Source organism: Monodelphis domestica, chromosome 1, assembly GCF_027887165.1.
Source record: "Monodelphis domestica isolate mMonDom1 chromosome 1, mMonDom1.pri, whole genome shotgun sequence".
In the NCBI taxonomy this organism is placed as follows: Eukaryota; Metazoa; Chordata; class Mammalia; order Didelphimorphia; family Didelphidae; genus Monodelphis; species Monodelphis domestica.
The window spans coordinates 232,736,127-232,763,230 of NC_077227.1; the positions used below are offsets into that span (position 1 = coordinate 232,736,127).

Sequence of the window (27,104 nt, forward strand, 5' to 3'; positions counted from 1 at the left end):
CCACACCCAGAGAAAGAACCGTGGGAGGAGAAATGTATTAGAAAAATATATAATCGACCACATAGTACAATAGGGATGTGATTAGGGTTTTGATGTTAAAAGATCACTCCACTACAACTATGAATAAAATGAAAATAGGTTTTGAACAGTGATATATGTATAACCCAGTGGAACTGCTCATTGGCTTTGGGACAGGAGAGGAGAAAGCCGAGGAGGAGGTCATGAATCATATAACCATGGAAAAATATTCTAAATTAAAAAAAAATAATGAAAATTTCATTGCAAAAATGTATAGGCCTTGATCTTTGTGTGGAAGTGGAAAAAAATGAATCAGGTGATTCATTTAAGATTAAAGAAATTCAGGATGAAAAATAAAATAAAATAAGAAGTAGTGGATTGCTGAATTACCTTGGAGGGAACCATGGCTCAGGATCAGCTCTCTAGTTTTCAAATTTTGCCTAGGGAAAAGGAAGTCATTGTACTTTTTCTCCTAGATCCAACTCACTCTTTGGTAACTTTTGTACAAAATCCAGACTTTCTAACTGCCTCATCTTTGAACATCATTCTTGGTTAATCTTTAGAATCTTTCCCTAGAAATGACATCCTGAATCATACTTTGGAGCTCTCGAATAGAATTTATGAAAGAGGAAGGAAGGAAGGAAATAAGCACTTCTTAAACATTATATGTGCCAGCAACTCTACTTAGCAATTTGCAAATATCATTTCATTTGATCCTCTCAACTGTCTTGGGAGGTAGAAGCTACTATTATCCTTATTTTACAATTGAAGAAACTGAGGCAAACAGATTAAGTGACTTGCCCCAAGTCTGTTGTGGTAGTTCAGTGGCTCTGTTGTTTCAGTGGCATCTGACTCTTTGTGACTCCATTTGGGGTTTTCTTGGCAAAGGTCCTGCAGTGGTTTGCCATTTCCTTCTCCAGCTCTTTTTACAGACGAGGAAACTGAGGCAAACAAGGTGAAGTGACTTGCCTAGGGCCACATGGCTAGTAAATATCTGAGGTCAAATTTGAATTCAGGTCTTCCTAACTCTAGGCTCATCCCTCTATCCACTGTTACTACCTATTAGGAGTTAACTACATAGTTCTGAACATGGTGGGTCATTTGCCCAGGAACATATCCCCACTCTTGGTTGGCCAGATTGTGAGAGTTTCATTTGGTGGATAAGAAAACTCTTGGGGGCAGCTGGGTGGCTCAGTGGATTGAGAGCCAGGCCTAGAGATGGGAGGTCCTAGGTTAAAATCTGGCCTCAGACACTCCCCAGCTGTGTGACCTTGGGCAAGTCACTTAACCCCCATTGCCTAGTCCTTACCACTCTTCTGCCCTGGAGCCAATACACAGTATTGACTCCAAGATGGAATATAAGGGCTTAAAAAAACAAAGAAAGAAAAAAGAAAACTCTTATTTTAATTCAAATGAAGTTAAAAAGTAAACGATGCCCTCCTCTTTCCCCTACCCCCAGCTATCCAGATTCCAAATGTCATCTTTGCTGCTTGGCATTTCAGACTTAACTGAATTCTGTTTTGTTCAAATCATGGTAAAACCTAGAATGTGGTTTTTTTTTTTTTTGAAAACTTATATTCACTTCAGCTTTCAACTGCTGTAGAAATACTTGGTGACAGGTTACACAGTGAAATTTCTTGATGGTAGACAGTGAGGTTTGATTAGTATTTTCTCAACAAAATTCTGATTTCGGTGTGATATGCCTATTAAGTTGAAGAGAAATTAAATATGAAATTTTGGGGATATTAAAAAGATCTAGTGTGATTTCCTTCTTTCTTCATTTTTTTTTGCCCAAAAGGTTCATAGAAGAATCCTTAGAGATCATCTCCTCCAACCTTTTCATTTTAAAGGTGAGCAAACAGTGTCCCAGAATGGTTATGAGACTTGGTCATTGTTGCACAGGTACTAAATTGAAGAAGCAAGATTTGAACCAAACCTTTTTGAGTTCATATCTAATATTCCTTCAATTTCCATTTGACTCAAACACCAAAATTACTAGTTATAGTTCTATTCTAGGAAGATGGGGAAAGAATCCCATTTTAAAGAAAGTAAAAGGAAGGCATATAAGGTGAATTTTTCTATAGGAAATGTAGGATTTGAACCCAGTTTTCTCAACCTAACTTTTGTTTGGAGAAGGGAGAAATTTCTCCATTCTATCCCAAATCTATTTCTTCCCATTCTCTTTTTTAAAATCTCTTTATTCAAAGAAGCCAAAAATTTCTCTCTTAAGCCAGTTTTCCTGGGCAAGGGCAGATGGTGGAGGGCGTAAGGGGAAACGAAGAGAAAAAGTGGTGGCGTGTAGAAAGGTCAGGAGGGAGCAAAAGAATAAAGCTGATTAAATATGGGTGTCAGTACCAGGAATGTCTTTGTATATAGCAGCTGTTCAGTTCCATCAGAATACTTCCTCAGAGAGACCAAGGAAAAAGAGAAGGCACAGATCAGAGAGTTTCTGGCTTTGGAGAGCCTTCTAACTTTACAATGAAGGCCAGCCACACAAGGAGGATGGGCCAATCATACCCCTGTGAGCACTGTGGTATGAAACAAGGTCAGAAGCTATTTGACCAAATGGCTTCCTAAAGCCTTCTAGGAAGAAAAGAAAGATGGTGGTGGTGATGGAGTTAATTTGCAAGCTTGTAACACACAAATTCATTTGTACTTTATTTCGTTATCATTTTTTAATTCTGACCTTCTGTCTTAGAATTGAGATTAAGTATTGAATTTAAGGCAGAAGAATAATGAGGGATAGACAATTGGGGTTCAAGTGACTTGTCCAGGGTCACCTAGCTAGGAAATGTCACTGTCTGTATTTGTGCCTGGCTCTTTATTCACTGAGTCACCTAGCTGCCTTATTCCTTAGTAAATCATTTTTTAGTTCTTTCCTGGTTTGCACTTGTTAGTGAATGGGAATCACTGATGATTTATATGAGTTAAAAACAACAAGAACAACCACAAAGAAATTTAGCAGAAAATAGTCTTATGACATTCATGCCTTGGAAAAAAAAACTGGCCATGCTCGAATATGTATGTTTATCTTCTCCCCATACTTTTTTTTTAAAAAACAACTCTTACCTTTTGTCTTAGAATTGATATAAGTCCTGGTTCCAAGGCAGAAGAGTAGTAAGGAGTAGGCAGTTGGGATTAAGTGACTTGCCTAGGTAGAGAATGTCTGAGGTTACATTTAAACCCCAAGTCCTTCTGACTACAAGCCTGACTTACTATCTGCTGTGTAACCTAGCTGCTCCTATTTGGAATTTATTTCACTCATTTTATGTGGGAAGAAAAAGGTCAAAATAATAATCATAGCAAGTAGAGTTTTATTTAATTGATTTTTAAATTTTTTCTTAATTATATTTTATGTAAATTCTTAAATTAATAATTTTGATTTAATTCTTCTCTTTTCCTTCTCTCCTAATTCAAAATAATTTGTTGATTATAAATTTAATAACCATTAACAAAAATGAATAACCAGAGAAATAAATAGAGAGTGAAATCTGAAAGATAAACAACATAGGAAAACTTAGGGACTCTGATCAAAACAATGACCACCTATGATTCCAGAGGACTTTCACCCATACTCCTTAACTTATGTACTGACCTAAAGATAATGGACCCAGAGTAAAAATTGAGACATGTTTTAAAATTTTGATATAGTTGATTTCAGGAATTTGTTTTGCTTGATTATAAATGTTATTAATAGGAGTTTCATTTTGCTTTCTCAATATTGAGGGGGTAGAGAACAGGAGAATTTTCTTTCACTGAAAAAAATTTTAACTATAAAAACTTTAAAAATCTATATAAATTCCCAGAGTTTAACAAAGTAGAAGCAAATTAATTACAAACAATAACAGGCAAAGAAAAAAATGCTTCTTCCCCCCACCTGTGTGCCTTTCCTTCTAGGAGTGTCTGAAATTCTTTTTTTCTCTGCATTGTTGTCTTCTTTCTTTCTTTCTTTCCAGCTGTGACGTACACTGTTTTGGTTCTGCTGATCTGGCCATTCGGCTTTAATTGCAGATATTTATAGAAAAGGTGAATAAGGCATAGATGATGCCAGCATGCTGCGTACAGATCTCTATGGGGATGCTATTTCTCCAGAAGGGCTGGGCATTCTGGGCGATATCCAGAAGAATCTAATGGGTTTGCAAATATGCACATTTCTTTGGCATACCACTTACTTAGCTTATGGGGAGTAGATGTTTCTTTCCAAACACGCAGCCTAAGGTTTTACTTCACATCCATTAAATTGGCAAAAATCATTTAAAGACAAAAATAGTCAACGTTGGAAGGCCTTTGAGAAGTTTGGTATGCAGATACACAGTTGGTGGAGCTGCGAATCATTCTGACTATTCTGGTAAGCCATTTGGCATTATACAAGAGAAGTTACTAAACAATTTGTAAATTTTGGCCCAGCAGTCCAAAAGAAGTCAACGACCAAAAAAATATTCTTTATGTGCCAGAATATTCAAGGCTTTTTTTGTAGCAGCAAAAAATTAGAAATAAAATGAGCACCTATTTATTGGCAGAATAGCTGAAAAATTATGATATATGAGTGTCATGGAATATTATTAGTTGTGAACATGAGGAATTCAGAGAAACACAGGAAAATTTTCAGAATCTGATACCTGCTAAAGAAAGCAGAAACAGGACAACAATATACAGCATTAGAATTCAGATCGAAGGGAGTCTTGGTTCCAGAAGATTGATGATGGGGTGAAAAATAGACAGCTTTAGAAAGTCTGTATGGTAACATATTTCAGAAACCATTTCATCTGGCACCAGAGAAGAGAGCTGAGAAGCAGCAGGAATTCTAGAAACAAATGTTTGAAGTTGAAGGCTAGAAAGCCCAGAAATTCAAGGAGACCAGAAAGTAAAAGGAGGAGGGGAGGGATTTCTGGGGGAGAAGGGAAGAAGGAAGAACTGACCAACTTGTAATGAGAATTGATGAATAAGGAGAATACCATTTACCAATATCAGTTCAAAGAATGTTGACTTGGGCTTGAACTAATTTTATCACATCACCACCATCTAACTTTTTCCTATCACTGAGGTGGGAAGGGATTTCTAATCCCATTTTTCACGTGTTCCATTTTATTCAAAACCCTCACTATTCCCTTTAGTTGCTAGTTTAACCCTTTTTCTCCCCAAATTACCATGTTTACTATTATGCTTCTATGTTGTATCCTCACAGTTCTTTGAGGACAAGATTTAAAATTTTTTCCTTTTGACCTGGTATACAAGTAGATTTCTAAATAATGGTTGGATTAAACAGGGTTGAGATTAAAAAAATGGAAACATAGAGGGCAGCTGGGTAGCTCAGTGAATTGAGAGTCATGCCTAGAGATGGGAGGTCCTAGGTTCAAATCTGACCTCAGACACTTCCCAGCTGTATGACCCTGGGCAAGTCACTTGATCCCCATTGCCTAGCCCTTACCACTCTTCTGTCTTGGAGTCAATACACAGTATTGACTCCAAGACAGAAGGTAAGGGGTTAAAAAAAATGGAAACATAGAGGCAGAGTTAAAAATACTTTCATTATCATAGACCATATAACCTTCATTAATAGGACTAAAACTCATGCATGAATTCTTATTTCCCAAGAAAACGTTAATATAAAGGATAAAAGGATTTGGAATCAGACAGACTGGGTTCAAATCCAGACATGATCACTTAATATATAACCTTGAGCAAGTTATTCATCTTCTCTAGACCTCAATTTCTTCATCTGTGAAAAGCCACTGGTATAGATCAGGGTTTTTAAGCCTTTTTTTTTTTAATGTCATGGACCCCTTGGGCAGTCTGGCAAAGCCTATTGATCTTTTCTTAGAACAATATTTTTAAACGTATAAATACATAGATTGCAAAGGAAAACTAAGTTCTCAAAATATTTTTTAAAAAACAAAGCAAGTTCACTGACCCCAGTTTAAGAGCTGTATAACTTCTAAGGTCATTCTCAGCTCCAAATCTATGAGAATATGACTCATAACGAGTTAGGTCAGTGCTTGTTTAAACTGTGACCTAAAGACTTCAAAACCAAAGACAGGACTTCTGGTGGCGAGATCTCCCTCATCAACCTCCAGGTCTTTCTGTGTCTTTTCCATTCTGTTTCTGAAGGCCCTAAGTCAGTAAGAGTGGGTGGGTGAAAAGGTATAGAAAATCATGTTTAGATGTGATGAAATTTTAATTTGAAAGTCTTGAATGTTGCAGGTCAATTATAGCCATGATTGGGAAGCTCAGTTGATTGAATCAAGATTTCCACTTTATTCTGTTCTTTGGCCACAGACTATATCCCAGTTCTCAGCCACTAATTTGCAAAACTTTTGCTCTTGGTTGGGAAAGGTCTGATTGATTGCTCAATTCCATGCAGGTAGTTCCAGTGGAAGTCCTTCAGACTTGCTAACCTTCAGGAATATTCTCTAATTGAGTGGTAGTTGTTGTTCAGTTGTGGCAGCTGTGTCTGACTCTTCCTGACCCAATCTGGAGTTTTCTTGGCAAAGATCCTGGAGTGGTTTCCCATTTTCTTCAATTTATTTTTACAGATGATGCCAGTTTTGAACTCACGTCTTCTGGATTCCAAGACTGGTATTCTATCCACTGTGCCACTTAATGGCCCCACCAATTTAGAGTAATAGAATGCTGGACTTGGAGTCTAGAGACCTGAGTTTGAATCCTGTTTCCATCCCTTTTTAAATTGTGAAACTTTGAGCTTAATCACTTAGCCTCTGTGAGAACTTTGGTTTCCCTATTTGTAAAATGAGGATAGTTAGACTTTTATTTGATTGTTATAAAGGTCACAGTAAATTATAAATTAAAGTGTTGTAGAAATGTGAGTTATCATTAATGATGATGAGTTGTTACCATATCATCTTGTTTCAGAATATTATCATCATATACAGAATATTTATGAGGCTCATAGGATTTTAGCTCTAGCATTGGAATAGACCTCAGAGGTCATCTAGTCCACTGCTCTTCTCATTTTACAAAAGAAGAAATTGAGGCTATATTAATAGAATCCCTAGCTCCAGGAGGAAGACAATATTAATTATATAACTTTGGAAAACTTATGTGGAAATTTGTTATTAAAACCAAAAATCCAAATGAAATTTTTAAAAATATACTTTCTAGTTTTCTATTTCATACATCTGAATGATAAACCTCAAGAAAATTCTAACAGGGCAATTACATATTATATTAATTCCCTATAGATATCCCTGTTCTCATTTTAAATGATCTATTATTTGAGAAGGAGATCTCTGATGATATGTTGCTCCTTTAAACTTGAGGTAACTTTTTGTTTGGAAGTGATACCAGTAGTGGTGCAGTATCCTTCCTTTGAGAGGAAAACGTAGGTTTAAAAATAAAATGCCTTAAAAAGCTAATTGCCAATGCATTTTTGCATATCCTACATGATTCTTACATAGGAATGAATATGTTTTTACCAGGACAACTTCCAGCACATAGTTGACTGAGCCATTATAAAGTGTTTATCATTTACTTGAAGAAAATGTATTCCTTTACATAGAAAAGAAGCCAAAACTATTGAGATGTTTAATAAAATTTTGATTCTAAACTTACATAAAACCAACAAAACAAAGAATGAAACCATATGTTAAACCATAAATTGGAAAATAGCTTAAGAAAAATGTATGGGTACCCTATATTAACAATATCATCAATAATAATAGAAGCAAGTTGCATTTATAGAGCTTTTTGAAGTTTACAAAGTACTTTATACAAATTGTAGTCTCTCATTAACATTATTAAACCAATAATAAAACCAATAATGATGAAAAGTAAATAAAAATGTTATTTACTTCTGTGTTCCTTTCTCATCTTTTAAAGAAAATATGATCCAAAGTTCTGTACTTTTAAACCATGTCCTAGTCCTTTAAAAAATAAAAACCACACACACACACACACACACACACACACACACACACACACACACACACACACACGCACACATTTAATTTTTTTTTTCCAGATCTGTGATTTCATTAATGCAGGTATAAGGAACTCCATTCACCCCAGCAAATTGACAAGAATTATCAGGGGGCATTTAGCACTTAAATGACTTGGGTGAAGGGAATAAGAATGAATAGAGCACCTAGAGTGTAGGTATTACGTATTTGGCACAATGCTAACTGCTTTATATATATATATATCCTTTGATCCTCATTTACAATGACTTCAGTACACCTATAGGGTTGAGTTCTTTGAGGCAAATTCTTTTATTCCCATTTTAGAGTTGAAGAAACAGGCAAAGAGTGGTTAAATGATTTATCCAGGCTAATACAACCACTTCATTTGTACTCGAATCTTCCTGACTGTAGGCCCTCTCTCTACCTGTTGTACCACCTGGCAGCCACGTTAACTTGCTTGCCAATTTTCCCATACTCAGAATTATCTTTCAGAGATCCTCAGAAAATTATGGAAAATATAAATATTTGTTATAGAGGAAAATTTTCTTTGTTTTTTTGTTTTTTACATAGCCACAATGTAAGAGAATGAAGAAACTATTACCTCTATGGGAATATGAACTAGTAATGTCCAATGAGGGGCTTGGGAGGTAAATGCTTAAAAATGAATCCTGTAAATTTACTCTATTGTTCTCTTTACAGCTTAGGTATTTTAACTGGTTTTGGGGGAACTATATTATTTTTAATATTAGTTACATAGGAAGTATAGACTATAAAATGTCTGTTTAACTTGGATAGGATCTAAGCTATGTAGGAGAGTGCCAAGCACTACAGGGTGCTAAAGAAATGTCATTGATTAAGAATAAGTTTTAGAAGGTAAAGGACTAAAGTACTCACAGCAATTGCTGATATATTTTTTTTGTGGTTTAGAAAATGACTTTCCCCCCCTATGTCTTTAGAACTTTATAATATATTTTTTAGGTAATGCAAGTATTATTTTCTTTATTATACATATGAGGAATCTGAGGCACAGAATGGTAAGGTTAATTAACATTGTTAATAAGAACTGTTAAGCAATAGAATTTTGAACCAAGGTCTTTTGATTCTTGAGTGCCAGCCTTTTTCTACTCCCTACCATGATGTCTCTTCAAAATATTACATCTTCCTAGTACCTTGGAAGGCTAAAGTTGCACAGTTCTCCAACAGGAATGACTGGAATTACAAGGACTCTGTGGTTCCCTGGGTGTGGGGAAATCCTGGAGTGGTGGGGTAGAAAGTCCCACCTTTTTTTGTGGGAATTCCCTCTACCAGATAGGTCCTAGGGCATATAGAGCTTGAAGGGCTTGGCCCCAAACTTGTCAAAGGTGGTGGTTTTGAAGCTAGGTCTTCCAGTTTCCCAGCCTAGCATCCCATCTAATAAACTGTGCTGCCTCTTAGTGTGAATTTTTCAATGAACATTTACTAAGTATTTGTCACATACCAGGCTCAGTGCTCCATACCATAGGGAATACAAAAGAGTAGAAATAATGATCTCTGTGCTCTCATTATTTATATAAAAATACTACTTGTTAAAAAAAAAACCTCTAAACCAAAACATTAGTTATTAAAGGAATATTTTTTAATGAAATAAACTTGTAAAAGAAATAAAAGGAAACATATTTGGGTATCTTTTCTATTATTCCTTTTATTAATTTATTACTACTCTCAAGAAATGAATTGGATGAAAACACGCTTGTTGTATATATTTGCAAACTTAAACCAATGTTATATCCTCAGACTGTTTTCTTCTACTAATCGGTATTGCTGAATACTCTTAAAAAACTGAATTTTCAATCAGAGGACTCATGTAAGCAAATTAGTGGTAAATACCTGAGTCTTCTGGGTAAATTCTGTAAATCTATAAGCTCTTCAAGGACACAGTCTTTGCCTTTGGCTTCTTTAATAAAGCTTTGTAGCACCCCCCCCCAAAAAGAAATGAATTGGATGAGAGTGCCCCTTCCTCCCTTCTGCTTTTTCCAAAGAAAACTGGGGAAAACTGGAAATAAATTTTTAAGTTCATAGAAAGAAAGAAAGAAAGAAAGAAAAAGAAAGAGAAAGAAAGAAAGAGAAATGAAATGAAATGAATTGGGGAGGGTCAACTGGATGGCTCAGTGAATTGAGAGTCAGGGCTTGAGATGGGAGGTCTAGGGTGCAAATGTGGATTCAGACATTTCCTAGCTGTGTGACCCTGGGCAAGTCATTTAACCCCAATTGCCTAGCCCTTACTGCTCTTCAATACTTAGTATCCATTCTAAGATCAGAAGGTTAAGGGTTTTAAGAAAAAGTGAGAGATGAACTTTGGTTTTTATATAGATCTAAATAGGTGAACTTTAAATTTCTCAGCTAGAATGAAAGCTTCTCAAGATCAGAAATTGTTCCATTTTTGTCTAGAGCACACATGGTAGGAACTTTATGAATCTTGTTGATGGATTATTTGATTAGAACAACCATTGTTATAATTTGTCCTCACCTTTTAGTTAAAGTAAAAATAGCTTGTATGGGCCATCTGTAAAAGCCAGAAATTTTCTCAGTGCATGTGTGTGGATCAGATAAGCTTAACTTCTGGGCTGTGCTCCCTCAACAGCTGGTTGTATTCACTTTTTCTAGTAAGAGTTCTTTCTATGATTGAGCCTCGAAAATCACAGGTTTATTTTCCTGTGCAACTTATCTGCTCAGAAACTTTTTTTTCTTTGTATATGAGACAAGAGAGGAAAAGAAAAGAATGACAATGATGATCGTTAATTACACAGGGTTTTAAGCTTTTGTAGCTTAAGCTTTAAATAGCTTTTAACTGCACTAAAACTTTTGGGATAGTGTAAGCATTATGTGTACGTATAAAATATACATAGATGTATAAATATGTGTGTATCTATGTATCTTTAGCTTGCATTTTCTTGCTTATCTTTTACCAAAGTAACCCTTTTAACTCTTTTTACTGAAGCAGAATAAAATAACTTTGCATTTAACTTTCTTTTGTTTTTTTTTCTCTCTTCCATCTAATATTTAACTTCTTTATCTGGAGCTGGAGGTAATGAAATCTACCTACACTACTTAATTTAAAAATTTGTTTCGCTTTTTTTTTTTTTAAATAATTTAAGGTGATACTTTAGGGCCTGAGGGTCTGGACCATTTTGTATGTGTGCTGGATATCTTTTTTGGGTTGAGTAAAATCCAGACTCCTAAGAGTAATGGTTTTTAAATTTAACTCTTTTTTTTTTTCAATGAACAAAAATTTATTTCCTCCCCATTGGAAAAAGGAAAGGAAACAAAATCTTTGTTAAAAATATAGGCATAAATAAGGAATAATAAACTGCTTGATTTCCATTTGAACTGGAAAGACCTCCAGGAACTGATTTAAGTGAAATGAACAGAACCAGGAGAACATTGTAAGCAGAAAGTGAAACGTTGTTGGCTGATCATATGTAATTGATTTTGCTTCTGATAGCAATGTAATGATCCAGGACAATCCTGAGGGACTTATGAGAAAGAACATTATCCACATCTAGAGAAAGAACTGTGGGAGTAGAAATGCAGAAGGAAAACATTTGATTTTTTCACTTGTTTATATGGGTATTGGATGTGGGGTTTGGGTTTTTAAAAGATTATTACATGGAAATAGGTATTGAGTGATAAGACATGTATAACCCAGTGGAGTTGCTTGTCAGCTGGGGGGGGGGAGGGGAAGAACATGAATCATGTAACCGTGAAAGAACACTCAAATAAATTTTTTTTAATGAAATAGACATAGTCAAGCAAAACAAATTTCTTTCTCCAACCAGATTCCTAAACCCATTGCCTCCCCATTAAGAGGGGAGTAACATGTTTCATTCTTGACCTTTGTAAATTATGGCTGGTCATTGCATTGATCAGAACTCTCAAGTTTTCCAAAGTTGTTTGTCTTTACAATATTGTTATTGTAGAATTGTTCTCTTGGTTCTCATCTCTGTCCGTATTGGTTTATAAAGTTCTCAGATTTTTCCGAAATCATTCCCTTCATTATTTCTTGGGACACAATATTCAGAATATTTTTAAATAATTGAAGAAAGTGCTAAAATGTAGTTGCAGGTGAATGAAAATAATGATGTATTTTTTTTGCACGACAAAGTTTGTGCATGCCCTGAAATCTCATTACATATATCTTCCATTAACCCTGCAAAACAAAACCCAGAACCAAAGAAATTTATTTGAATGTTTTCTAAAAAATTTTCATTTTCTACATTGAACCAAGTTTCAACTAGATTTCTGAACAGAATATTATTGGTTTCACTGTATCTATGATAATGGTTTCTATTCTATAAACACTGATTATAGCAGTATTAACCCAGATGATGAACTTGTCCTGGATCATTACATTGCTATCCGTCGCAAAGACAATTACATATGATCGGACCACAACGTTTCACTTTCTGTGTACCATGTTCTCCTGGTTCTGCTCATTTCACTTTGTATCAGTTCCTGGAGGTCTTTGTAGCTCAAATGGAAATCAGGCAGTTTATTATTCCTGATAGTTGGTAGCAACCAGGTAGCAAATTATATTGAATATAAGACCTGGAGTTAGAAAGATCAGAGCTCAAATTTGGCCTCAGTAAGTTACTGGCTGTTTGATCACTTAACCTCTATTTTATGAGTTTCTTCATCTGTAAAATGGAGATATTACCTCCCAGAGATGTTGTGAGGACCAATGGAGATGCTATCTGTAAAGTGCTTTGCACAGTACCTGGCACATACATAGTAAATGTTATATAAAATTAATTATTGTTATTATTTAGAAAAGTATATTATAAATGTTAAAATGGTGTATCATCACAGGTATTGCTGAACATTCACCATTTACTCAGCATTTTATCAGGTGTCCCAGGAAGAAGAAATCTCTTCTCTTGAAAAGAAATTTTTAATGAGAAAAGACTAATGCTTGTATCATTTGGAGAACAAAATAAGATCATTTGAATTTATAGTAAATTGGGTGATATAAGCAATAATTATAGAAAGAAAGAAGGAAAACATTTTAAAAGCACCTGCTCTGTGCCAGGTACCATGCTAAGTTCTTCTTTTTTTAAAAAACCTTACCTTCTGTCAATTCTAAGAAAGAAAAATGACAAGGTCTAGGCAGTCAGAGCAAAGTGACTTGCCCAGGGCAACAGAGCTAGAACGTGTCTGAGATCATATTTGAACCCCGGTTTTTCCCGCTCCATGCCTGAGGTGCTTCATAATTATCTCATTTAGGGGGCAGCTAGGTGGCTCAGTGGATGGAGATCCTAGAGGTCCTGGGTTCTAATTTAGCCTGAGACACTTCCAACTGTATGATCCTGGGCAAGTCACTTAACCCCCATTGCCTAGCCCTTTCTGCTCTTTTGTCTTAGAATCAATAAGATAGATTGTAAAGATTTTTTTTTTAAAAAGCAATAGGAGGTGCGGTTGTCCCTTAGTAAAGGGAGACTAAGCCTAAGAGAGAGAGAGAATCAGAGTAAAATCTTTGTTGGGAATTTGGGAAACTATTCTATATGTAAAGTTTTGCTTGGTTTACATCCTGTGTAAGAAGGAAGGAGGGGGCAGTATAGGAAGAGAAGCCTGGGAGCATCCTGGATGCATGCTGAAGAACTGACCATGGGGCAGTGCCAGGGCTGTGCTAGGAGCCCTTCTATGTCAGTCCCTGGGTAAACTTGATTTTGCAGGAATTCTGGAGGTGAGTTGGTCAGTGGAACTAGGGAGCTGTCTCTGGTAGGTGTTAGACTTGAACAGTAGTTAGTCCTTCCTGTTTAAATCTTGAACCAATGCTGACCTTCCTCGTAAGTCATTTATTCCACCCTCATTTATTTATTAAGGGCCCACTGTGTTCCAAACTCTGTTCTGGCCCCTGGAAATAAAAAAAAAACCAAACAAACAACTAAATAGTTCCTGCTCTCAAGCAGTTTACAGAGGGAGTTTGATATAATAGTTAGCTTTTATGTGAAGGTGGAATGAGTGAAAGGGAGTGATTTTGGTAAGGTAGAAAAAAATCTGTAATGAAGTTCTTGAAGCAAAGCCCTAGAAAATCTCTGTGATTGTCCTTTCTTTCAGGGATGGGTCCTTTTCAAGCCTAAAGCTTGAATGAATGAGAGATGCAGCAAAGTGAATACTAGATCTTGATTGAGGAGGATCTGAGTTCAGATTAGGTCTCAGATCCTTAGCTAACTGTGTGATGCTGAAAAAGTTATTTAATCTATCTGCCTCAGTTTCCTCAGCTATAACATAGTAATTATGATGTAGTTTTTGGTATCAAAGGAGATATTATTTATAAAGTGCTTTAGCCCAGTCTCAGACAGAGTGGGAGCTTAATAAATACCTGTTTCTTTGCTTTCCCCTGAAGTCCATCTTCATTTTTCACCCATAGGGACCTTATTCCACTGCTAATTAGACTTGTTTTTCTTAGGACCCCTAGTACAAGGGGAAATTCTGCCTTGATGCTATTGTCATTGGCTTAATTTGACTGGATAGAACTTGGCCTTCACACAGACCAAAGATTTATTCCAAAATGACAGTAGAATAAGGTCCTCATGGATGGCTGAGGGTTTCTTAACAAATAAACCACATACCTAAATTTTCTGTTTTACCCACTTCCTCTGCAGGAATTCAGTGTGAATTAGGGTGCCAACAATAGTGCCATTAATGATTAATTCATTTTACTTTTACTTTTATTATCATACAAAACACTTCCACACTCCCTCATACATAACCAAAACAACAAAATTAAACCATAAATACACTGATGTGAATTATGCTTTGATGCGCATCCATCCAACTCCAATGGTTCTTTCTCTGGAGCCATTAGCGATTTAGAGCCCACAGTTATTGATAGCCTGGATTTCTTCCCTTAGTTCATATCCTTTGACCAGCTGCTGGTATTATATATTTGTAAAAAAGTTCCTTATATATCTTGCATCAGTCTTTAAACAAAGACATTTGCTGCAAATATTTTTCTCCAAATGTTACCCTTCTAATCTACCTGTAAGAATTTTGTATGTAAAAGCTTTTCAATTTTATGTAATCAAAGTTGTCAGGTTTTTTTCCTTTCTTGTCTGTATTATCTCTTGCAGTCTATCTTGATTGGTCAAGAGCTCTTTTCTCATTCATTGTACTGTAAGGCATCTCCATTTCTATTCCTCTAGTTCATTTATGAAATGGCCTTTTAATTCTAGTATGGTGTATTGTATGGTGTGAGTAGTTATTAGTATAGACCTAATTTCTGATAGACTAATTTCCAATTTTCTCTGAAGTTTTTGTCAAATAGTAAGCTATTACTCCAGTAGTTGGAGTCTTTGTGTTCACTGAATACCATGCTACTATGTGTGATTGTTTCTGGAACTTCAGTACCTAATTTGTTCTACTGACCAATTATTATATATTTTTTAACCAGTAGCGAAATAGTTTGGATGATTACTGCTTTGTAGTATAGTTTGAGATCTGGTACATTTAGGCCCTTTTCCTTCCCAATTTTTTTCTTTATGTTCCCTGAGATTTTTGACCTTTTTGTTTCTTCAGATGAATTTTATTTTATTTTTTAGTTCTATAAAGTAATACATAGGATGTTTGGTATGGCACTGAATATATAGGTTAATTTAGGTACTGTTGACATTTTATAATATTAATCGGACACAACCGTGGACCGTTGGTCTCTTTCCAATTATTTGTTTTTATTCCTAGAAGTAAAGAGTGTTTTTTATTTGTGTTTGAATAATTCTTGTTCTTGTGTTGGTAGATGGGCTCCCAAATAGTTTTTATATTTTCTAATTATTTTGTAGGTAATTTCTTTTTCTTTCTCTCCCTGCTAGGTTTTGTTGGTAATACATAGAAAGGGTCGTGAGTTTTTTGGTTTTGTTTTATATACTGCTACTTCACTGACACAGATCCAAATGATAAACAACTGATATTCTAGTTAGAGAGGAAACTTGGGTCTGGGAATAATGCTATGTTGGAGGAGTAAGAGCTTTGCCAGTAGGAATTGAGGAGGGAGGAATAAGGGAAGGTTTTTTTGGAGAATGTGGGAACTGAGTTGGGTTTTGAGAAAGGGACATATTTCAGTAGTTAAATATTGAGAGGGAGCCCAATACAGGAATCAGTCCTGAACTATTACACTGATCTAGCAGGCTTTCCCACCTTAGTTCCATCAAAACTGGCTTCAAGATACAATGTCTTCTATTAGAGCCCTTCCTGATCCTCCCAGTAACTAGTTATCCTTTCCTCTGCCGTTGACTTTGTTCTAGTTTTATCTACAATTAATGTATATGTTTTCACCTCAAGTAGAATATAAGTTCCTTGAGGGATGTCAAGTCTATGGATCTTTGATCTGATGCAGATTGTAACCTGACCTTGCTTGCTCATTCCCACCTTCCATCTCCTCCATCTCTCAATGGGCAGCTCCTATCCAGGTTCTCCCCCAACTTTGTGGTCAGGAGCTCACCCAATGTGCTGGAGCCCTGAGGTGGCTAGGTGGTGAGGTGACTAGAGCACTGAACCTGGAGTCTGGACAGAACTGTATTACAATCTGGCCTCAGGGTGACCCTGGGCAAGTTGCTTAACCTTTGCCTCAGTTTCTTTATCAGTAAAAAGGGGATAAACTAAAAGAAATCAAACAAATTTCTAGAATTTCTGTGAAGAAAAAAAATGAGAATATTTGTAAAGAGCTTTGCAAACTTGGAAATGCTATATAAATAAATATTAACTATTATATTATTATTATTACTTCTGACATTGGATAAGTATCAGTGGTGTTCTGGTTAATGACCTTTTTCTAACAAATCAGACAAGATGATATTTAGTTTATATGTTGCATCCTGATTATACCCACCTTGTATCTATCCATAGGTCCCTGTATAATAATCCTCTTTTCAGTCCTTTGGAGGCAGTGGGATTGCATGTTTTGCTGCTGTAAAATGTCAGTATTAAAAAAGATAGGCCTTTGCTTTTCTAGGAAGCTTGGGGTCATTAGAGGAGCTTTGCAATTTCCTGAAGGCAATTCAGGCCGCTTTTCTTCTTTTCCACCAACTCATCGTTCTGTACCATCTATCCCAGATCTACAAAAGGACATCAAAATATTAAATGATGTGGTCCATTTGCCATATGGAATTTAAAACCTCATCTAAATGGGAGGAGGAATGTATGACACATATACACATATTTAAAATATAAAATCAAGTATTAGTGTATAAACATATTTGAGGTTTCAGGAAGAGGAAAAAAAAGATCATTTTCATCTGGTGAGGGGTATTGGTGGGGAGAGCAAATGGAAGCCTTCCTAGAATACATAGCATAGGTTTCAATTGCTTTAAAGCCGGGCAGATCCTTATAGATCATCAAATCCAACTCCATCCTGTTACCAATGAGGAAATTGAAATCCGGAGCAATTAAATAAGTTACCCAAGGTCACAGTAACAAGAAGCAAAGCCAGGATTTAAACTTAGCCCCTCCAGCCCCACATCTAGTGGTGGTTTACCCCCATTGGAGTATGGTCCTTTCTCCCTTGATAACCCGTCATAGATCTGTTAACCCAGAACTTATCTGAACTTTTCTTCAACCTATTTGTATTTCCACTCTCCTTCTCCACTGTTCCAGAAAAGATATATATATATATATATATATATATATATATATATATATATTTATACTCACCCTTCTTAGTATTGCCACAGTACCTCATGTGACCAATGAATTCCAAGACCCTTTGCATAAGTTGAAAGTCATGCATAATAGAGAACATTATTTAATAAATGCTTCTTTTATTTATTTCTTTTTAAATATTTAAATATTAAATGAAAATTTAAATAAATTAAAATTTTTAATATTTCTTTTAAAATATGGTTACATGATTCATGTTGTTTCCCTCCCCTCTCCTGGAGCTGACAAGCAGTTCCACTGAGTTATACATGTATTATCACTTAATACCCATTTCCATATTATTCATTTTTATAATAGAGGAATCTTAATAAATATTTCTTATGAGAACACTGAGCCATTTTAAATTTTTTTAGGCTTATCAAAGCAATCAGCATCACTACTCTTGTACTTTGGGTCCATTTTAATAACTAAATAGGGGACAACTGGGTTGCTCAGTGGATAGAGCAGTGAGCCTGGCATTAAGAAATCCTGGGTTCAAATTTGACCTCAGACACTTATTAGCTGTGTGATCCTGAACAAGTCCTTTAACCCCAATTGCCTAACCTTTGCTGTTCTTCACTTTTCTAACTAATAGTATTGAATCTAAGACAGAATGTCAGGGTTTTAAAAAAAAACAACCCAACTAAATAGTGTTAATGAAACAAAGGAAGCATTGCTCTGATGTGGCCATGATCTGTTATAAGTGAAAATTTTTCATGAAGCCTGATGCAGGATTTAATGTTTGGTGCAAAACTATATGACTCACACTAACAAACATTTTTCAAAGTGAGAATGAGCATGATTGGGCAAACTGCTGTGAGATTTTAGGCCAGTTAGGAAAATGCCAAGGATTTGGTGCATAATTAAAATGTTTATTTTATAAATTTTATTGCTTTTATTTTATTTTTTGATTGCCAGTCATGTTTCTTGAATTTTCATGAGTCAAATTTTCATAAAATAAGGTCCTACTGTGTTATGTTTTTGTCATTACTATTACTTTTGCCAGGGTACCACATAAGAACTTAAAATGTGCTTGTTTATTGACTTTTTATAAGGCTTTTTATAAAAGCCTTTGGATTTGCCTACAGAATCCTAGAATGTTGCAGTTAGAAGAGACCTTAACACATAGAATGTAATAAGGTAAAACTTCAAATCTTAGATTTAATGGGACCTCAGAACATAGAAAGTTAGACCTGGCAGGGGAATTAGGACATAAAATATAAACCATCAGAACCAGGAAGGGTGTTAAAACACGAGATACGGTACAGCTGAACTGAAAGGGACCCCATAATTAATTTGTTTCTAGTTCAACAGTATTTTACAGAGGGGGAAATGGAGGCCCAAAGAGGGAAAATGAGATCCAAAGAGGGAAAACAGTTTGGTCCAAGGACTTTTAAGTTGGGTCTTGAAAGAGATGGGCAGACTTTTAAAGAGGCAGAGGTGGAGGGGAGAAGAATCATGATGGAATATCTTTGTGACTCTATAGCATTTTGTTCCAACTAGAAGATGAATTCTGGGGAGTTCCAGCACACCAGGTCCCAGCAGTGAGGACTGGGATACGTTTTAGAGGTGAAATGAATATACATCAACCCTGGAATTTTTCTCTACCATCACACAGGCCCTTAAAAACACTGTGCCATTTGACTCAGACTGGAGCGTCCCCCTGGTGTGCTACTAAGATAATTGCTTCACTGCCACTTATGTGTGTGTATGTTTGCACTTTGAATGTTTATGGATTTAACTAATGGCTATGGATTCCCACATTTGCATAAGGAGTTAATCTGGTGAATAGGAAAGCAACTCTTCTGACTTTTGTGAAGATAGGCTGCTGAGGTGCAAACTAGACACATTTAGTAATTTCGGGAGCAACAGGTCACTTTCTGTAATCTTGGTTATTCGGAGGAGCACTGGGATGAGAATTTGGCCAGGCATTAATTGCATGCCAAAAGCATCCATGAAGGGCCCTACTGTATCTAAGCCTGGAAAGATGAAAAGTACACGGCCCCTTCCCTGAGGAACTTACAACCAATTGGGGAGATGTAGCTTGTATATTAATATTGTCAGCAACAACTACTTAGGTTTACACTGGGAGTCCCAAAAGTCTTGGGGAAATGTTAAACTTTAATGGCTAAAATATGGCACTGAGACTTTTGTGATCTCCCATAAGCCTTAATCACTTAAAACTGCCCTAAAGCTCTTTGGGATACCCAGAACAAGTTTACAGGAGGCATTATCTACCTTACCTCCTGGCTACCCTACCAGGTAGAAGGTAATAGAAGGAAGCCATGTTGCTTAAGCAAATAGAGTGCTAGACTTGGGTTCAGGAAACCCTGGGTTTAAATAATGTTTGCTCCGTGACCACAGACAAATTAATTTAATTTCTGTGAACCTCAGTTTCTTCTTCTGTAAAGTGATATTGCTAATATCTGTATTATTTTTCTCACAGAGGAGTTTTTGATGACAAGGAAGGTTTAAATGAAATAATGTTATGTAAAACATTTTATATATCTTAAATCACTCTATAAACATTTCCCCCCTCTTCCTCTAAAATAAAGAGATAGGTCTAGACAGAATATCATAAGAAAATCTGAAGTCTAATAACTTACCTCTTCAGACTCACATTCCTCCTCTGTAATATGAGCAGTCGGACTGTCAGATGATCTCTGATGCCTCTTCTGGTTCAAACTCCGACATTCTAGATCTCTAACCGTATAAGCCTCTAGATTTTGAATCTTCAGTCTTTTCTGTTTTGCCTCTTATGGTTCAGATGCCATCAATTTCCCCTGCGGCAGATCTGACGTCACTTTGGGTCCTCCTTGGGAAAATCAGGAGCCAGGGAGTGGAGCTGGGCCAGCAGGAAGCTCTGTGGTTTCCCACCAATGAACTGTGAGGTGAACTCACTTGTTAGACAGGTTATTGGGGCAGGACATGTGACAGTCTTTTCAAAGCAGTATTTCGCCAACACCCCTGAGCTAGAAGTACAGGAATCTAGTCGGGCAGAGAGATCCTGAGAAGTTGAGACTTGCATGGGAGGTAGTTTCAAATTTTTCCATTTCTTTGGGCCTTAAAAAAAAATGTTACTTGCCAACTGGCCAAAGGGGCCCTGAAAATACTACACAGACGATGGAAAAGAAAAAAGTGACTTCCTACTAGATTCAGGAACTTGGAAGGAAAAAATAGCCTAAGTACATGAAGGCAAACCAGATTGCTGTCGGTAGGTGGCAAAGTACTTTACTATAAATATTGCAAGAGGCTTCTTTCCTGATTTTTTTTTAATCACTTTGCATTTCAGATGACTGAAATGACTGGAGAAGCCCCCACTTCACTACAAACTTGAAAACAGTGTGTGTGTGTGTGTGTGTGTGTGTGTGTGTGTTGGGAAGGTGGGGGGTCTTTACACAGAGAAAAAGTTTGGCTCTGCATCTGATTTAAAGTGAAAGTCTCAATCTTGGCTTGCCTTCCTCGTTCAGTGTTATTTCATGCATGTTATATAAGGTTTTGGAGACCATTCAGCCAGTCAGTTTGCATGGTATAGTATAGAAGGGGCTAGATTTGGCATCAGAAGACCTACCTTTAGATCCCAGCTCTGCAACTTGAGATCTGTGTATCCTGAGAGCAAATCATTTCACTTCTGGGGTGCTAGTTTTTGTTTTTTTATCAGAAAAAAAAAAGGGAATTAGATTAAATTGATGGTATCAAACTCAAAAGAAACAGGGGCACTAAGCCCTATGTAAGGATCCCTCCACTCACCACACTGATTTAGTTTTGTAATGTAATATTTTAATTTATTTATATATTTCCAAATATATTTTAATCCAGTTTGGGTTGACTCCATATGGGTTATTCCACGTTAGACATCTGTGCACTAGATGACCTGTTGTAACTTTGAGATGATGCTCTCATACTTGAAGTGGTCTCAAGAAGTGTCCACAATAGCCAATTTTATTTTCATTTTCTTGCTTTTGCTTTCGTCTGTGATCCTTTTGCTATTATTTTAATTGTGATTTTTTTTTTTTTTGAGATTGGCCGTTGTAGTATAGCAATATGGTACAATGTAAAAAGCTGTGAATGTGAATCATTGAGCTTCCACTTAATATGTCTGCCATCTCACACAAGTCACTTATGTCCTCCAGGCCTCAGCTCTATCATTTGTAAAATGAGAAAGATGGTCTAGATGATTCCTAATGCCCTTTCTAGCTTCAGATCTATGATTTTTATAGATTTGGACCCGAAAGACTCCTCAGAGGTCATCTTGTCTAACCCCTGAATTTTTTAGATGAGGAATGGAGGCCCAGATAAGTTAACAGACTTGCTGAGGCCACAGAGCTAGTGTCTTTGTTGCATGTAACACATTTAAAAAAAAAAAAACAAACCTCAAAGCCAAAAAACCCAGCAACAGCTTCAGCACTGAATAGACCGAGCATGTTAAAAACACATGTGACCTGACCATGTGCTGGTGGGGAGATTTCCTTTACATGTGTCCTAACTTTCTCTGGCCTGGAAATAGATAGCAAGATTTAACAATTATCTTTGGATTTTACAAACATGGACCGCTTATGCAAATAGTTACTCTGCTTTTAGTAACAACATCAGTAGCAAACATTATGGTTTATAGAAACAGAAGAGTTTAAAGTCTCTATTTAATATCAAACAGGAAACTGAAAGTTATCTCCAGCCATGTGGCGGACTATTTTTTCCCCCCTCTCAACAAACCTGCCATACTGTTTATCAGTGTCCCCCAAGTCTAAATGAAGCATTCCTTCTTAGATTGGGTTTACAGATTGTACATTTTCCTGGCAGTCTCAGCTGCAACATGACCCCTTGGAGGCAGGTTGGAAAGGGGTGCTTTGCAGCAAACAGTCAATGCTGGAGCTGAAGGGAAATTTGGAACTCAATCTAAAGCTTCATAATGGCTGAGAATGATCTGCTCTGTTTCACATCCTTCTCCCCCCCCTTTCCCCCCCTCCCGCCCCTTTTCCCCTTTGTGTCCCTGATGCCAGTCACCCACCACATGCACATGAATATTCTTTCTGAAGACCTAGGATTCATTTTAAGGTCATCCTTCAATTTGCAAAGAATATAATTTACCGCTATATATAGAGCTTCATGATTGCTTCTAATAACTAATGGGGGAGGGGGGGAGAGACTCAACAGAGAAATAAATGCCTAACAGCTGTGTCTGTTTAAACCTGATTAAAGGCAGTTTAAAAAAAAGTAAACAAGTACAGAGTAGACAATGGGAATAGAGAAAGACAAGTATCTCTTATTGTGAAAAGTTTTACAGACAGAACTTGCTCTACTTAGGAGGCCTGAGATGTCTGTGTTTAAAGTTTACTTTGTTGCTTGTCTTGAGTGGGATCAGTGTTGTAGTGAATAATTTATAGCCAGCATGAATGAGCTCATTAGTCACCTTTTCAGACTTTAACTGAGTTTCGTGGTTGTCATTACACCAGCCTTCTGTTCAGCCACTGAGCAAAATGACAGTTTGGCAGTTGGCTGCCTTGTCCCAGGGCAGCCTGCCTCCTTTCAGATCTGCCCAGCCTTTTGTGGGCTATTGAAACCTTCCTCTTGTGACCCTGGGCTGGTCCAGTAAGGCTCAGGCTTCAGATGCTTTTGCAGCTTCAAGTTCAGATGACATGTTTTTGACAGAAATTTTTCAAAAATGCTCTTGCTCTTGCAAGATGAAGTGGGATGGGATGAGTACTAGCCCGTTCTCCCCTACACACACACACACACACATTCTCTCTCTCTCTCTCTCTCTCTCTCTCTCTCTCCCTCCCTCCCTCCCTCCCTCCCTTCCTTCCTTCCTCTTCTCTCTTCTTCTTCCTCTTCTCTCTGTCTTTCTCCTTCCTCTTCTCTGTCTCTCCCTTCCTCTTCTCCCTCTTCTCTCTTTCTCTCCTCCTTCCTCTTTTCCCTCTTCTCTGTCTCTCCTTCCTCTTCTCTCTGTCTCTCTCTCTCCCTCTCTCTCCCTTTCCTGCTCTCCCTTCCTCTTCTCCCTCTTCTCTCTGTCTCTCCTCCTTCCTCTTTTCCCTCTTTTCTGTCTCTCTCCTTCCTCTTCTCTCTCTCCTTCCTCTTCTCTCTGTCTCTCTCCTCCTTCCTCTTCTCCCTCTTCTCTCTTTCCCTCTCCTTCTTCCTGTTCTCTCTTCCTTCTCTGTCTCTCTCCTCTTTTTTCTCTCTCCCCTCCCTTTTCCTTTTCTCCTTTCTCTTTTTTCTTCCATTTTCTCTCTCTTCTTCCTCTTCTCTCTGTCTTTCCCTCCATGTATATATATATATATATATATATATATACACGTATATTTCCTTTGGATTATGCTTGATATCATGAGTTGAAGTCATTTGAAAACACAGAAACTAGGTAGCAATTCTGATAGAGTGCCCAAGTCTTTATGGCAGGTAAGAACATTTCAGCCCTCAGTATGTTTAGGTGAAATTATGTTAAAAAGTCTGAAATTTGATAAGACGTGGATTAGCCTTTTGCAGCAAATTAGTCAGTTTAGATCATCACAATTAAAAACAAGATCTAAAAAAGGCTATAGATCAAAGTCCTGCTTGGCCCAAGAATTTGGAAATTATTTTTAACCCTCCATTTTAATCTCTGGACCCTCCTCTCCCAGATTAGCAAGAAAAAAAAAACAAACAGGTAATCACGTTGAATTCCTGCAACATTTTGAATTCAGAGACCAGCATAAGAGAATAAATGGCAAGCCCAGCATTCAGGACTGATGTGTTGGAGTAAGATAACAGTTGTGTGTGTGGGAACCTGGTCATGGAAGCCCTTAGATGATGATAGAAAACTCCCTTAAACTGCCCTCAGTAAATCCAATGCCATGTGGAATGCCCACCATTGGCTAAGAACCAGACTCTCCTGGCAGGGGACCTACAGTGTTGACACTAATAGTGGATGGAGTGCTTCTCCCAGTATTGACCCAGCCTGGCCCCAGACCTCTTGTCCTGGCAGGGGACCTACAGTGTTGACATTAATGGTGGATGGAGTGCTTTTCCCACTGTTGGTCCAGCCTGGCCTCAGACCTCTTGTCCTGGGGCTGTGAGGGGAGGTCTTAGTATCATGGATGTTCCAGGGTGCAAAAGCACCTGCCATTGACAAGGGCAGCACCCCCTTCTGAATTCCATATTGTCAGACAGCTGGTCTAACAATGTCTATGGCAAGTAAGAAAAGATAATTCAATGCTCCACTATGAATAAAACTGCCAAATAAAAAAGGAAGGCTTTTTTGTTTTGTTTTGTTTTAGCTCTAATTCTTTGAAAATAAGCACATCCGTCTTTCTTTGGGTACAGAAATGAGGTGCTATTGAACTATACCCACAGGAAGAAGTCTTATGACATTTATCCTGTATATTGCTTTTTTTGTACACTGTTGTTTACATGTTGTCTCCTCTGTTAGACCTTGTGCTCCTTAAGAGTGACTGTGTTTTTAATAACTCTTACCTTCTGTCTTAGAATCAATACCAAATATTGTTTCCAAGGCAAAGGAGTGATAAGGACTAGGCAAAGTGACTTTCCTAGGGTCATGCAACGAGGAAGTGGCTGAATCTAAATTCAAACCCAGGACTTCCTGTCTCCAGACCTGACTCTATCTACTGAGCCACCTAGATGCCCCCAAAACTGTTTGTGTGTGTGTGTGTGTGTGTGTGTTTAAATCTTTCTTTGTGCCCCTAGAGTTTTAGCACAGTGTCTGGCACAAGTACTTCACAAATGTCTACTAACTTTATGATGAACTGAATTTGCAGTTTTATTAGCTACCTCCTCTAGAATCATATTCGTTAACATTTCTGTGCTGCGTAAAGATCACCCAGCTCCCCTCCAAGAGGTAGATAATGAAAGTATTATTAGCCTCGTTTTTGACAGATGAGGAAACTTTGGCACCCAGGGGGAAATTGGCCGCTGCTCCTTTGTGACACAGTAACACAGCTAGAACGTGTGGGAGGCAGCACTGTAACCCAGAAGCTTCCACCTTCCTCAGTAACTTGAATCTTACCCAGTATTCAAGTGACCAGTCATTTGCAACCACACATTGACTCTTGTGGGTACACACGCTTTGCACCTGTGCTGCAGTACTCTTAAAAAGGAGGGGGGAAATCTTGGGGGTTTTCCCCTGAAATATTTCTAACTTGGGAGAATTTCAGGCCCAGAGAAAGGTCCTGGTGAACTTTCATCAATCTGGAAGACTCTTGGCAGTTAGTTCGCCTTTAATTTTTCCACGTTGGGTCCTATCAGTTCTGCGGTAATTCAACACTGGTTGCTGATGGAATGATTCTTAGGTGGATATTTGCTGTGCAGTTCAGCCCAGCGGGGAATAATCCAGACCAAATGAACTCAATTTGTCATTGTTTTCCAGAAAGTTCATCAAAGTTAGAGCTTTTACTTTGCTCCAGAGGGAAGGTTTTGCTTATAAGGATTGACTAGTTTCTCTCACTCCCTTACAAAGAAAATAAAGCAAGAGAAGTTTGTTTTTTGGCATTGTTAACACTTTGGCAGGCTCACTTTCAGAGACCCATAAGACTCAGGACTTGGTGTACTCGCTGAAAAAGACAATAAAACCTCTTGAAGACTTGGGGAAGGGAAAAACTTGTTGTGGTCTCTTTCCTATGGCAAGGATGTAAATTTACATAGATAAAAAGTCTAGAGAAGGAAGATTTTCTAAGAGGGTTATAATTTTTGTTGGGTCAAGCAGTCAGTCAACAAATATTTCTCAATCACCCACTTTATGCCTAGTACTTTTTAGTCTAAGCAAAGAGTGGAAACAAGAGAAGTATAAGACAGAGTCCCTGCCCTTGAGGAAATAAAAGATTGGTAGGTGCTTGTAATTTAATTTTTCCTTTTTTTTGTTTCCTTTTAAAAAAATATTGATTATTTTGTTTTTACATTAATGCCTTGCCTTTCATGTGTTTGTGAAGCATTTCTCTTGTGACCCTCGGCTAGTCCTGTGTGTCTCCAGCATTAAGATGATTTTGCTAGTCCAAGTTCAGACAACACATTTTTGAGGAAATCTTTCAAAATGCTCTCACCTGCTAGGCAAGATATAGTGGGATAAAATGAATTCTCACCTGCCTTCTCCTACAGTATAGCTTTCCTTTGGACTTTGATATTATGGCCCTCCTCTTTTCCTCTTTTGTTTTGATTACAGTGAAAATAACCTACTGTGCTGATCATAAGAGAAACTTAAAACACTCAATTGGAAGAAAAAACACTCTGATATTTGTTTCTTTTCAAGTAATTTTCTTTCGGATTCCAGATTTAGATCTGTCCTGGCCCTTCTCCATGCCATCCCCAAATGCTTGACATGGAGGAGCAAGCCCTGAATGTGCATCTTGAGAACCCCAAGTTTGAATCCTGGCTCAGTGACTATCTCTGAGTCACTAGGCAAGGCACTTAACAAACTCTCAGTTTCCTCACCTATAAATAATTTGCTTTTCAATTGTGTCTGACTCTTTGTGACCCTATTTGGGATTTTTCTTGGAAAAGATATTGGTATGGTTTGCCATC

The 27,104-nt window shown here is 37.2% G+C and overlaps 1 protein-coding gene and 1 long non-coding RNA gene across 17 annotated transcripts in view; one reads left to right on the forward strand and one right to left on the reverse strand.

Annotated features, from left to right (window-relative positions):
• The window catches only part of FOXN3 (forkhead box N3), a 547,426-nt gene that overhangs the window by 203,984 nt on the left and 316,338 nt on the right, over window positions 1-27,104 (forward strand). For 4 of the 16 annotated variants that reach the window (XM_056810546.1, XM_056810556.1, XM_056810543.1 and 1 more), the window contains one exon: window positions 1,817-1,868. The exons of 11 other annotated variants lie outside the window; for them this stretch is intronic. The gene's annotated coding sequence lies outside the window, so the exon portion shown is untranslated. Of the gene's footprint in view, window positions 1-1,816; window positions 1,869-20,676; window positions 20,815-27,104 lie in introns of those variants that run through there. One more of the 16 variants, XM_003339484.4, reaches the window with a different exon arrangement.
• LOC103103904 (uncharacterized) lies at window positions 11,666-20,320 on the reverse strand. Its single transcript, XR_457263.3, has 3 exons — window positions 20,207-20,320; window positions 16,795-17,020; window positions 11,666-12,120 (listed from the first exon to the last, which is right to left on the reverse strand). It is a non-coding gene; the product is annotated as an uncharacterized LOC103103904 (long non-coding RNA).